General features: G+C 41.9%; 2 protein-coding genes across 3 annotated transcripts in view; one reads left to right on the top strand and one right to left on the bottom strand.

Moving 5' to 3' along the window:
* Window positions 1-6381, top strand: part of AHI1 (Abelson helper integration site 1) — a 235158-nt gene extending 228777 nt beyond the window's left edge. The window contains exon 28 of the transcript XR_013377077.1: window positions 6243-6381. The gene's annotated coding sequence lies outside the window, so the exon portion shown is untranslated. The remainder of the gene's footprint in view (window positions 1-6242) is intronic.
* Window positions 1-13928, bottom strand: part of MYB (MYB proto-oncogene, transcription factor) — an 88153-nt gene that overhangs the window by 23964 nt on the left and 50261 nt on the right. The window lies entirely within an intron of this gene.

Genomic DNA, 13928 nt, shown 5'->3' with positions numbered 1-13928 from the left:
ATTTTAGGAGCCATAGTGTGTGATAGTGAACATTATCTGCTTTCCTATTTTGCACACTCTTTAGTCTTCCTCCAATTTAGGTTTATTAATCCTTAATGAAGTGCAAACTGGTGGTGGTGGTGCCCTGGGGGAAGGAGGGAAAGGGTCCATTGGAACAAAGAAAGGATAGGCAGAGACCAAACAGATCAAGGAAAATGTCCTTGCTCTAGAGTTGCTCTAGAGTTGGGGTAATGAGAAAAAGATTAAACAAGGAAAATCTTGAAACCTTCTTCCCTTCAACTCAGGATACCTCAGAGCCATCTAGGAGGGAAATTAAATTCCTGTGGAAATAATACATTATGGAAGCTTGAGTTCTTTCCTGTGGTTGTAGTTATTTCTCTGAATCCAAAAAGCTGGAGGACTTGAAAAGTGAAATATAAATACCGATTTCCTTTCTGTGTCTACTGGCTCCAAAAAATTCTGATTCCGAAGGTTCGTGGTAGGGTCATGCCCAGATGGCTCTGATGGGTTACTAGACTCAGGGGCGATGGCCATCAGCTTTGGAGACCAGTAGAGTTTCAAGGAGGCGTATTTTGCCTTAGAAAGCTCACCTTGGAGCTGGATGATGGTGGGCTGACGGGGCAGAGGTTGGAGTGGGAGGCTCAGTCAGGAGAACGCACGGGCCACCTGACCCTGGGCCCTCCCCAGGCTTCCTGCGGTGCACACTCTCAGGGCACCTGTCATTTGTCCTGCCATTTTGTCTTACCACTTCCTTCCTCCTAGTGAGCATTCTCCTTGGCATCGAAGTATCTTTCATTTATAATTCCCACTGTTTTTTGCTGAAGGAAAGTAAAACCCAGCATGCTCGTCTTTCATCAGCGTGCCACCTCTGGGAGACAAGGACAGAGCCAAGGCCACATGGGCCTAATATCTGAGTCCCAGCTTTGGAATCCTGCTAGCTTCTACCTTTTATATCTTATCAGAACATCAGGAAATTGCTAAAATAAACGCCCCCTTTTTGCATTAGGCTAGGGTAGGCGTAACTTGAGTTTCAAAAGAGGAGCCTGGCTTCTTCCCCAGGCAAGTACTCCAATATTTCCCTACTTAACAGTAAAAAGCTGAAAAAAAAAATTGGATATTGCTATGCTTACAAAATGACATTTAAGATGTGTACTTAATTACAGCTGAGAATAGGCAAACTGCTTTAGGGGATTTTCTCCCCTTAGAAGTGCGTCTTGTGCTTTTAATTTGAGGGACAAAATGTAACAATTACTGAGCATAATACAATTGTCTCCTGACCCACGCAGCAGCCTCCACCCCCTGCATGGCCCTTTTTAATGTAAATGTGGGCAATACCAGGAAATGCGCAGGACACAGTATTTGTGCTGTCCGGTATCTCCAGTCTGTCTATTTGGAGTCTTAGGTAAATATGCCCCCAGCCACGGAGCACGGCCACATGTGAGTGCTGCAGCCTCTTGTACCAAGTGCCTCCTCCCTATGTTCTGATTAGCATCTCTCAAATCCACTGTAAGGTTGTGGCGTTCGAGAACAAAAGACACTGTACCGGAACTTTAAACAGTAAGTGCCTTACCTGGGAAAAACCATTAATACATCATTCTTTTCCAAACATCAGGCGACTCATATGTAAAGGCTCATCCCACTCTGGTCATGATCACTTTAACACTTCATATATAATATGAAGCTGTATACAGCATAGGCAGTGCATATATAAACGTGGTTTCCTTAATAGTATATAATCCTCTGCTCCCATACAAGGTAATACGTGTATTACATATAAATACATGCCTCATTATTTGAGTGTTACATATCATGCTAACATTAGTACTCATAATAACTATATAGCATTCAAAATGCTAATTGTCATTTTTCAGAGTCCAAGCATTTGTTTTGGGAGAACAAGGCCACAGCTCTTATTGTTCTAACAGTGTGGCCAGCAGCTGGCTTTACCACAATGAGACCCATTGTTGGGTAAATGGAGTCCCTCAGGTGAATGTAATTATGCAAATCCTTCCCTAACTACCAGCACTCTCTTGGCTCTCTCCCCGGTGGCCTCCCACCAGTGGGAACACTGTCACATTTCATTATGGGAGGCCTCACTTGTTTGCTGGGTATCCTCCCCACAGTTTTAGGCCTGATGGCCAGAGAGAACCTGTCACTGGCCCTGCCCCCATAGGCCTTCTAGGCCCACTCAGGAGCTCACCAGAAGACCAGATCCTTTCCATCAACTGACACATTTCTTCACATGAGCCAAATATTGAAAAACATACCTTTAATTCCCCAAGGCGTTGTTTACCCCCGAGTCAAGGCAGGTAAGGCAGGTCTGCACACAGGCAATTCTTTTTTTTTTTTAATAAAATAATTTTTTATTGGTGTTCAATTTACCAACATACAGAATAACACCCAGTGCTCATCCCGTCAAGTGTCCCCCTCAGTGCCCGTCACCCACTCACCCCCCCGCCCTCCTCCCCTTCCACCACCCCTAGTTCGTTTCCCAGAGTTGGGAGTCTTTATGTTCTGTCTCCCTTTCTGATATTTCCCACACATTTCTTCTCCCTTCCACACAGGCAATTCTAATGCCAGAGGTGAGAAAGGTAAGATAAGGTAGGATAAGGTCCTTTGCTACAGATGATGGGAGTTATGTGGACACATGGTCAGGTGTTATACAACACACACACACATACACACACACACATATGGTTACTCTTCATTCACTCCAGAACACTAGCTTCCCCAATCCACAGACAAGAGAAAGCTGAGCTATATTGCTTATTTATTAACACAACTGTAGACATACCTAGAAATAGGGAACCTGGACAAAAAGATCTCTGAAAGTCCTCACCTTTTTAAATTTACATGAGTCACTCAGAGTGCAGGGGTCATTTTTTCCACATTTTTTGGTGATTTCCCACCATCACCAAAATAGAACGCTGCCTATAAGTGGATCCCACCAAGCTGAAACTAACCTCTGTTTACTTTCTAGAACTAGTTCAATGAAATAAGAATGTTGGTTTAGTTATCATATATTAATGAATAATATTTCATTTCTCAACATTCTGTTTGTTGTGCTCCCTGCTGAGTAGTAATTATTGATAAGAGAATGAATGTCAAGTAAAATAGAATAACAGTGAACCAAATAATGATTTTCTGGACATCTAAAGGAGTTTTAAAATGTGGATCCACTAATTACAAAATATATTTACTTTACTTTTTTTTTAAGTAGGCTCCATGCCCAATGTGGAGCCCAACACAAGGCTTGAATTTATGACCATGAGATCAAGAACTGAGCTGGGATCAAGAGTCAGAGGCTTAACTGACTGAGCCACCCAGGTGCTCCCAAAATGTATTTACTTTAAACCTAACTTGATGGAGCACCTGAGTAGCTCAGTCAGTTGGGTGTCTGCCTTTGGCTCAGGTCATGATCTCAGGGTCCTGGGGTCCAGCCCCACATCAGGCTCCCTGATCAGTGAGAAACCTACTTCTTCCTTTCTCTCTCCCTCTGCCTCTTTCCCTGGTTGTACTCTCTCTCTCTCTCAAATAAATAAATAAAATCTTTAATAAATAAACTTAACTTGACCATAAAATCCTCAAAGGTGATCCTCAAAGAATGAGATATTTTAAATCCCGGAGGCTCTGTAAAATATATAAAACTGTCATTAAGTGTATGAAACTGAATTTGGGTTAGCAGAAGGAGAGGGGTCAAATTTAGTGGATGAGAACTCATAATTCAGGGCAAGACCAGGCATGAGGGAAATTAGGAGGGAGGACATTTGCTTGTCCCTTCTGTCACACAAAAACTGTATAACTACTGTGGCAGGCAGTGGGAAGAAGAAAGCTGTGGGGGGTAAGAGAGTAGGGTTCTGTGTATTTTTAAGGTTTTTGGTATCCTGTAGTTCCTTTGTTTATTTGTTTAAGATTTTTTTTTTTTTATTTATTCATGAGAGACACAGAAAGAGAGGCAAAGACACAGGCAGAAGGAGAAGCAGGCTCCATGCAGGGGGCCTGATGCAGGACTTGATTCCAGGACCCTGGGATCACACACTGAACCAAAGGCAGACACTCAACCACTGAGCCATCCAGTTCCATTTTTTAAAAAAAGAAAAAAGATCAGGGCTCTGGTCATAAAACAGTTTTGCATAATCTTCCATAGAAACCTAACGTATCCTAGGTTTAGGTATAAGAAATAGGAACAAATTCATGTATTTGAACCTATTAAAACTATATTCAAGATTTGCCGAAAAGTAATACCTATATCACAAGTAGGAAATATAAACTAAGTTCTCTAACTAAAATGTTTAATCACATCCAAATTATGATAGCTTGAATTCGTCATTGTTTTCAGCTGTGATCTGTTTAGCCCTTTCCACTGGCAATATGCTGTGGCAAGTACTTTATTCATTTGAACATCTTCATTCTTTAAATAATCACATGAGCTAGGAGTTATCTCCATTTTACAGAAGAGGAAACTGAGGCCCAGCTAGATCAAGGAAGAAACATAAACGAGAAAGGAAATGAATCCATCAGAATGAGGTCCAAAGGTGGAGCGGATCCTAGGGCCCCCTGCCTTTCATGGCCTCTTCTCTGATTCTCCCTCGTGGAGACCTTGGCCTCAGTGACTCCACGGACACAGGTTTACAGTCCATGAAGCCGGAATATCAACTGTTGGGATTCTAACTGAAGATGAAGACTTCTCAGCTCTTGCTGGAAAAGCCACCAGTAAAAGCTACCAAGATGCTCTGTCGTGGGCACATCCTGCACTCCCTCCTAGCAGTACCTGGCATGTTGTGACATGTTTACGTGTGGGATAAGGAAAAGAACTAAAATAACGAAAAAACCTACTATTACACAAAATACTGCCTCAGTGAAGCAGGCAAGGAGTCCCATCCGATGTTCTGTATATAAAACACAATTTTTTATCTTGTCGACGGATGATGTATATGAATTTTAAACAATCTTGGCCACAGAACTCAGCTGACAGGATCCTTGCCCTGTTCCAGTTTATCGCTCATATCAGTTTCTGTAAGAGAATGCATTCTTTGCCCCGCACCAAATCACATCGGCTGCACAATACAGAATAGCCAGTGACCCCATAGGATTAAGCCAGATCGGCCCTCACAGCATGCTTAGGGCCCCTCGTTATTTATATAGGATTCTTAGTGTTGTAACACTTTGCTAACTATCAGCCACTGCTTTCTCCAGGGCTCCTTTCCAGGGCCGGTGGCACTGCATTCTGGGCAGTCATGGCCATCAAATGTTGCCTCCAGAAAGCTAAGTCAAACCTCACCTTGCAAGATATTCTAAAACCATAGATGTGAGCGCTTAAAAAAAGAACACCCCCCCCACACACACACACACATACACACACCACCGCATCTCAACTTTAAAGATTTTTAATAACCTGCCAAAAAGACAGTTTTGCAACTGGAGGAGTAGGAGGCAGGAAATAGAGATCTTTTTCTTATGTTGTAGTTTGGGGCTTAAGTATTGAAAGGAAACAGGCACTTGTAGCTTTTCACAGCTGAGGACGCAAAGCGGGTATGGCTGTAAATCTGACATCTCTTCCGCCTGATGTTGTCAGCTCACAGACACTGCTGCCCATTGATCCCAAGCCAGAGCAGTGGTTTCTTGGGTTGTTTGAGGGGTTTTTTTGTCTGCCAGGCTGACAGCCATGGAAAGCTTAGAAATGACAAGTGAACAATAGACAGGTTCTATCATGTTGTTATTAATCACAAAAAAGGAAAGGCTGTGCCCTTATACCAGTAGGGCAAACCAACAGCAGGGGCATCCGTTCCTTTGCTTCCCTATCCTCTGACCAAACTCAGGAACCAAAGCAATCAGACAAGTGGGAGAGGGCTGGGAAGGGGGAGAAAACCAGTCCAAAGGCCAGATGTTCCCATTTTCTTAGAAAAAGCATCTTTGTGGCTAGGGTGATGTACATTGCTATCAGATAAAGGCTGGTATAGCAGCATGCTCAATGGAATGACTAATAGATAGTTTATTATTTGGTGGTGATTAATGCAACAAAGTGCCAATAAGTAACTCAATACTCAATCCCAATTCAGAAGATTTTATCAGTGCTTTTTTTTGAAGCTTGCATGAAAATATGAACAATCATTTACCTGAATAATCTTTTCTTGTGTGTATACACAAAGTGGATGCTCTTACGTATCACCTGGCTTAAAAAAAGAACCAAATAAAGCAGTCTCTTTCAGTTTTTTCCTACTCTTTTGTAATTTCTCTTCCAGAAACTTCTAGGGTCAATTCAAAGCTGCTGTCTCCCCGTCTGTGAACAATGAAGAATGGGGCTACCTGCCAGCCTGGAAGTGTTCATGACTGACAACCTTTCTCCTGACGATTAGCTGTTCTTTATTACTGGTGGTAAGGATACAAAGTAACAGGAAGAACATGTGGAAGACGGAGAATAAATCCCAACTATTTTCACATTGGAAATTTCCCTTCTAATCCTAATGATATGCATGCTCATTTTTGCCTGATAGTTAATTTAATATGTGCAAAATGACACATCCTGCTTTCTTTTTTTTTTTCATCCTGCTTTCTTTTACTGAACGTCATATGGTAAGCATTTTCCTTGCATTTTGTAGGCTACATGTTAGTTCAAATGGCTGCATTATGCCATAATTTAATTAATGCCTTATTTTTTTCTTTTCTTTCTTCCTTCCAACTTCTTAACTTCCTACCCACTTCCCTTTCTTCCTTTGTTCCTATCATAAATACTATTGCTTCTTGTCTATTTTGGCTGTTTTTTACACCAAGTTTTCAGACCTGGGATTACTGTGTCGAGGCAAACAATGACTTTTATTACTCTTTATATGTGGTACTAAATTGCTTTCCAAAATGTTTGTAGCCATTCCCACTGTTAGCAGGAAAGACAAGTATATCCAATCCCACAGGTCTTTTCTAACAGCGTGAAGTATGTTTGAATTGCCAAAAAAAATCCTTGATGCTATTTTTATGTATGTATTTTTTTAGCAAGGTTACTAATTTTAAATCTTTTGTTAACTATGTTTCCTCCTTTTCAAATCTTTCATTTGTCCACTGAATTTTTTTATTAATTCTTTAAATAATAAAGAATTTGCTGTATTTGGCACCTGGTTGGCTCAGTCAGGAGAGCACACTACTCTTGATCTCAGGGTCGTGAGCCAAGTCCCATGCCGGGCATGGAGCCTAATTAAAAAACAAAAGAATTTGCTGTATTTATCATATTTGCTGTATATGTCTTTTCACAGCCTTTGTATATCTATTTTAGTTAAAGAAGGTATTTTTGGAGATGTAAATGTTTTCAAAGTCTCTTTAACTAAATCTATTGACTTCTAGTTTTGTGAGCCAATCTTTTACTTCTAAGGTTAATAAAATAATCCAGAATTTAGATATTAGATATTCAACTCTTTTTCTATATTTGGTTTTTTAAAATTGTATTATTTAGTGTGTGATACAGGTATAAATGGATTTTCTGCTCCAATCACTAACCACTGACCTCTGTCCCTTTCCTTCTTGGTCATTTTATGAGGCCTTCTTTGTGATATATTAAATTCTTATTATTATGAAGCTATCCCAACTCAGTGCTACATATGTATTTTTGTTGCTGGCTCCCTTTCCTAGTCTTTTTCTTTTCTAGAATGCTCTTTGATTTTTTTTTTTTTTTACCTATTTCTTCTCTGAAATAAAATTTAAAATGGTATTATCAGATTTAAAAACATCATTTTGGGATTTGATGGTAGTTTCTTTAAACCTGAAAAATTATTTCTTCTATTACTTGCGATAAGATAGCATATGATAACTGAGATATTTTAGCAAAATTTATCTGGAGCTAAACAGGATTCCATGACTTATTGCTCAGAACAGCCTGAAACAGATATGAACTGAGAGGCCTACATAAATTATAGCCAAGGAAAGGAGTCCAGGTCTATATCTGAGTAAAATGTCAAGAATTAGGTCCAAGGGGAGAAAATCTTAAAAGGTAGAAAGGGTATTAAGAAATCTAGAACCCAGGAGAGCAAGAATAAATCAGAAAACAGACATTATTTGATCAGTGAGGAATAACCAAATCCTTGGTTCTTCCTCTTGATATTTTTCCACAAATGGATTGCATTTTCCTTTGTGTTCGCAGTGTATCTGGCCATGCATTTTGTAAACTAGAAAGACACTTTTGTAATCCTGGGAAAATGGTCTCAGTGAAATCCAAGCATCTGTCAGATTTCCAGTGTTTGATGTGTTCTGCAGGAATCTTAACCCAAATTATCAGGGAATCCTTCATCACAATTACCTCACTACAGATTTCTGAATAAGCTAAAGAAACATTTACTTTGTGATATCCTGTGATATTTTGTTTTGGAAATGTGTATTCTTTTGGAATCAACTGTAAGTCATAATATTTACCTTTAACTATCTTCCACCTAAAAAAATTTTTTTTAAATCAGAAAGACCTATGATACCCTCTTAGCTATAAGCGTCGTTTTCCAGGAAATAAAATACTTTCAGCAACAAATTTTAGGTAGAATCTATTTCCTGAAATTTAGGTTAAGATAACAGATACTAAGATGCCAGATCAGTTCCCCATAAACATATCTTTACTCAAACATTGCTATGAGTTCAAATACATTTTATTTATAAATATTTCTGAAATTTTCTTTTTATTAGAGACTTCTTTATAAATGGCATCTCCATGAGTAAATATCATTGAAGGAAAAAAGATCATAAAGAACAGCATGTTGCATCCTTTATGATACTATATTCCAGTTTAGATCTCAGTACCAAGATTCCTTGAAGCTTGGAAGTTATCTACAGAATTCTGGTTGAAAATGCTTCACTGTTGTTTAATATTGGGGAGTAGCTATTGAAGACAATTCTATTTATCCATCTATCCTATTCCTTTGAGAGAGCTTCTGCTTTCCCTAATTCTAATTATGAAGTCTAAATGCTAACAGCCATCATTTGTGTAATCCCATATTTCGGCCATGGTGACTAGTCAGGAGGGAGAGTCCCTGAACCAGCTAAAGGTACCTAGAATCTCAAGGCTCTGATAACAGCGCTTGCTCCCGGGAAAGCCTCGTGTAATAGACACTTCTGGTTCTTTGTACCAATCCCTTCAGGTACTTTTATCTGTGTGCCTGTGCCCTGGCTTTGATGCATTTTGCATTTAAGAGCTCACATTTGTGACTCTCTTCTGAGCCTGTCTGCAGCTAGTGAGATGCTTTGCTTTCACGTATCACCTGCAAAGCAAATGCAGGGAGTCAGAAGAATCTGGAATTTATGCCTCTTGGGATGACATAGCGGCTAGCTGGTGCGGGAGTTTGAGAGTGCCGCAAGCTTATCCTGTGTCTGGACGAACTCTGAGCACCATTTGCACCTCAGAGCTTCTGGCAGGATCAGGCTGAAACTAGAACTTCTCCTAAAATCACACTTCCATTTGGTTTCTTTTTTCTTTTCTGTCTTGCCCCTGTTCCTGTTCTCCCGAGAACACTTGTGTTATAAATGACTGGAGCACAGTCTCTTCACAGACGCTGCTCCTAGAAAACCTGACCCACTCAGGCTCGGACTCCCACTGGGTCAGTGAGCGTCTCTCCCTGAGATTTTCGCACCTGGAGCTGGGACCTAGAAGCTTGGCAAGAAGAGTCTACAGCTGCTGTGGTCTGGAGAGAATGCAGCTGACCAACAGGAGGCCAGAGAGACAACCTGTAGTGGGTCTTCCTGCCTCCAACCATCCGGAGGGCATCTCAGGCCCCCCACAAGGTGTAGCTGAGATAGAAAATGTGTTCAGGGACACCTGGCTAAAGTTCAGAATGTGTGTGGAAATGTGGCTGGAAAAGGGAAGGTTTTTAAAAAAAAAGGTGGGGCACCTGGGTGGCTCAGCTGTTGAGCATCTGCCTTCGTCTCAGGGCATCATCCTGGGTCCTGAGATCGAGTCCCACATCGGGCTCCGCGGAGGGAGCTGACTTCTCCTTCTGCCTGTGTCTCTGCCTCTCTCTCTGTGTCTTGAATAAATAAATAAAATCTTTTTAAAAAAAGAAAGAAAGAAAGAAAGAAAGAAAGAAAGAAAGAAAGAAAGAAAGAAAGAAAGAAAGAAAAAATGTGTTCAGTTCTTGTCCTTTGCATGCCCCAAATTCCCAACTAATATTGCTGAAATTGGAGTGCTCTCAAATTCTGAAGACCCTCTCCATGGAAAATAGCACATTACCCAAACCTGGTTACATAATCTCAGGGGTTCACATTTATGGATTCTTTATGGTTCAGCCTCAGCTATGGTTCACTCGCAGCACATGCACACCTCTGATTTTATGAGGATTAAACGCTCTCTTACTCCTCCTGGCAAGAGTATTTGCCTTGCTGGGTAATCTCTGGGTAATTTTGGAGAAAAATAGTAACTACGACCTTTGCCTTGGATTTTTTCCACCAGATAAACAGTTACCAATATAGAAATTACAAATGATCAAGCCGATAAATAAGGAAGTTAAAAAAAAAAAGTGTGCCAAGCCAAGTACATATTCAAAGCTGTGCAAATGTCCCCATGAACAGAAAGTTCATGAAATCAAGTGGACAGGACAGGGAGAGATGGTATTATTGAACTATCATCTTACATTGACTGCGGTACTTCCTTGATTGGGGAAAAGTGTTTATACTGTTGCCAGATCAATAGAATGCTGTCTTAAGTTCCACAACTCATCGACCTGATTTTATGTACGTTTAGTCAGTTCTCTCCTGACTAACGGTGTGTCCAGATGGAAACAGAACAAAACAAAACACATTTCCCTCAGGACAGCTAAGAGAGCACCTGTCTTCTTGCTGCCCTGTGCCCCTCCCTACACACAGACCAGTACATAGGAAAGATGAAGGGGCCTAATGCCACCAGGCCCATAGTGGCAGCGCCATGGACAGGACCCACATTTACTGTTTTAGTCCTGGACCTGTGCTTACAAGCACCACTTTTCTCTGAGTCCTCTCCTACGTTCCTCTGGCCATCAAGGTACAGCTGTGTGTGTGGACCCGAGCCCAGCGTGAAGTGGGGCCTGCTGGCAGGTGCTTATGGCACATGGCCTCCCCATCCCTTCATCTCACAGAGAACACTCAAGAACTTCCTGGGACTCTTCTTTTTTTTTTTTTTTTTAAGATTTTATTTATTTATTCATGAGAGACACAGAAAGAGAGAGGGGGGCAAAGACACAGGCAGAGGGAGAAGCAGGCTCCATGCAGGGAGCCCAACATGGGACTTGATCCCAGGTCTCCAGGATCTTCAGCGCTGGGCTGAAGGTGGCGCTAAACCACTGAGCCACCGGGCTGCCCATCTGGGACTCTTCTGCATCAGTTCTTTGCCCCAGGTAAGCAGGCAGGAAGGCAGTGTTTCCACGGTGCCGGGCCGGGGAGGGTGCCACGAGGAGGCAGAGGAGATGGCTCTGCCTGGCGGGATCCTCAGGCCAAGATGCCAGTAGCTTCCACAGCTGTCGTCTTTGTCCCTTTGGGGAATTTTTGGGGGCCTGGGAAGTTTTACCCAGGTTATCTTCTGCTTTCTGAAAAGCTGTTCTTATAAAATGTAAACATATTTACATATCCCTTGATTTTATGAAATAAGAGAAAGAAGGAAGAAACAAAGAAAGAGAGGGGAGAAAGAAAGAAGGAAAGAAAAGAGAAGAAAAGAAAGAGAGCAAGCCCTACATTTAATAATGGTATTTGTCAGCACCTTTCTCTTAATCATATCATCTTCTCATTTTGACAGTTGCGTTAAACTTGAATGCTGCCTCCATCTCTGTGCCTAACTGAAACCTGATTTTGCCTGATGACAGTTTTCCTTCGAGCCAGTTCTCAAGAATAGGCCACTCATATCCCCCTCTGCTTTTTTCAGACGTCACACCTTCCAACTGCATAGGCTCACGCAGCTGCAGGACACATTACCACAATCATAGCAACTTCAAACAACACCCATTTATTCACTCACAGTTGTGTGGCCAGCAGCTCCAGGAGGGCCTGTGTTCTCTGCTGAGGGCCTGGCAGGCACAAGTCAAGGTGTTGGCTGGACTGAGCTCTGATCCAGAGGGTCTGGAGAAGAACCTGCTTCCCAGCTCACCCGGGCTATGGGCAGAATTCAGATCCTCATCATCGGTTAGGACTGAGGTCCTCATTTCCTTGCTGGCTGTTAGATGGGGACAATTCTCAGCTTCTAGAGGCTTCTCTCTTCTGTGAGGCCCCTTACGTCTTCAAAGCCAACAATGGGTCTGAATCCCCCTCACGCTTGGAATCTCTCTTACTTCCTCTTTGGCTACTTTCTGGAGAAATTTCTCTGATTGATTGATTGATTGATTGATTTACTACTTACTCGCTTACCTTAGGTAGGCTCCCCATCCAGCGTGGAGCCCAACTCGGGGCTTGAACTCACAACCCTGAGGTCAAGACCTGAGCTGAGATCAAGAGTTGGATGCTTAACTGACTGAGCCTTGCCCCCCACCAAGCACTCCGTCTACTTTTTTTTTTTTTTTTTAAGATTTTACTTATTTATTCATGAGAGAGAGAGAGAGAGAGAGAGAGGGAAGCAGAGACACAGGCAGAGGGAGAAGCAGGCTCCATGCAGGGAGCCCGATGTGGGACTTGATCCTGGGTCTCCAGGATCACGTCCTGGGCTGAAGGCAGCACTAAACTGCTGAGCCACCTGGGCTGCCCTCCATCTACTTTTAAATAAAGGGTTTACCTACCTGAGTCAAGCCCTCAGTCACATATTTATTAAGACTGACTGATTTGGGACTTTAGTTAGGTCTTTAAAATTCTTTCATAGCAGGCCCTAGATTAGCAATTGATTGAATAGCTAGGGCACAGGAATCTTGGGGGTGGGAGCATCTTTAGAGTTCTGCCTACCATGACTACCGGCTTAGAAGCACTTTAGACTGAGTTGAGGGTCTTGGATTAATGTGGCAGTCTCCACATTCCAGAGCTGATATGAATTATTTTCTCCTAGGTAACTCAAGCTTTTGGTTAAATTCTAAAACATTCTTTTAAAAATGTGCCTTAAAATATATACAAAATCTAGTTATGTTCTTTTTTTTAATATTTATTTATTTATTTATGATAGACATAGAGAGAGAGAGAGAGAGAGGCAGAGGAGGAGGGAGAAGCAGGCTCCATGCCGGGAGCCTGACATGGGACTCGATCCCGGGACTCCAGGATCGTGCCCTGGGCCAAAGGCAGGCGCCAAACCGCTGAGCCACCCAGGGATCCCCCTCTAGTTATGTTCTAATAGGAGGATATTTGGGGTGCCTGGGTGGCTTAGTGGTTGAGAGTGCCTTCGGCTCAGATTGTGATCCTTGGGGTCCTGGGATCGCGGCCCGCATTGGGATCCTTGCAGGGAGCCTGCTTCTCCCTCTGCCTAGGTCTCTGCCTCTCTCTCTGTGTCTCTCATAAATAAATAAATAAAATCTTCAAAAATAATAATAGGAGGATATTTTAGAGTATATAATCTTCTATAACAATGAATTCAATGTCTACTGATTCTTGTGTGTGTGCTTACCAATGGCACATGTTGGTTACTAAGCAATCAAGATGGATACCAACCATGAATGTTCAGTGGAACTAAAGAGCAGCCCTACTATCTAAGAGGTACTTTTAACATGCTAAGGGAGATACAAAGATGGATACGAAAACAAGATGGGACCAAAAATTCTTGTGAGGAAGATGAGCTATGTATGTATATAAAATAACATGAAGAAATGTATAGGTGTCAAAGGGAGATACAAATAAAATGTTCTGTAAGGTCAGAGGGGAGAAATCTAATTTTCAGCTAAGGAATCTAGAGGATCTGATGGGAACATGGCTAATGAAGTGAGCCTGTGGAGACCAGATATCTGAGGCCTTTCATAATTCCATCTGGAGAAAAGCCATTTATCAAGATCCTGTTGGAGAGCCCTCTATACATGCCTGTTACTGTGCTGCTT

This window comes from Canis aureus, chromosome 1, assembly GCF_053574225.1.
Source record: "Canis aureus isolate CA01 chromosome 1, VMU_Caureus_v.1.0, whole genome shotgun sequence".
NCBI classification, from domain to species: Eukaryota; Metazoa; Chordata; class Mammalia; order Carnivora; family Canidae; genus Canis; species Canis aureus.
This window is presented reverse-complemented; position numbering and strand designations above follow the sequence as displayed.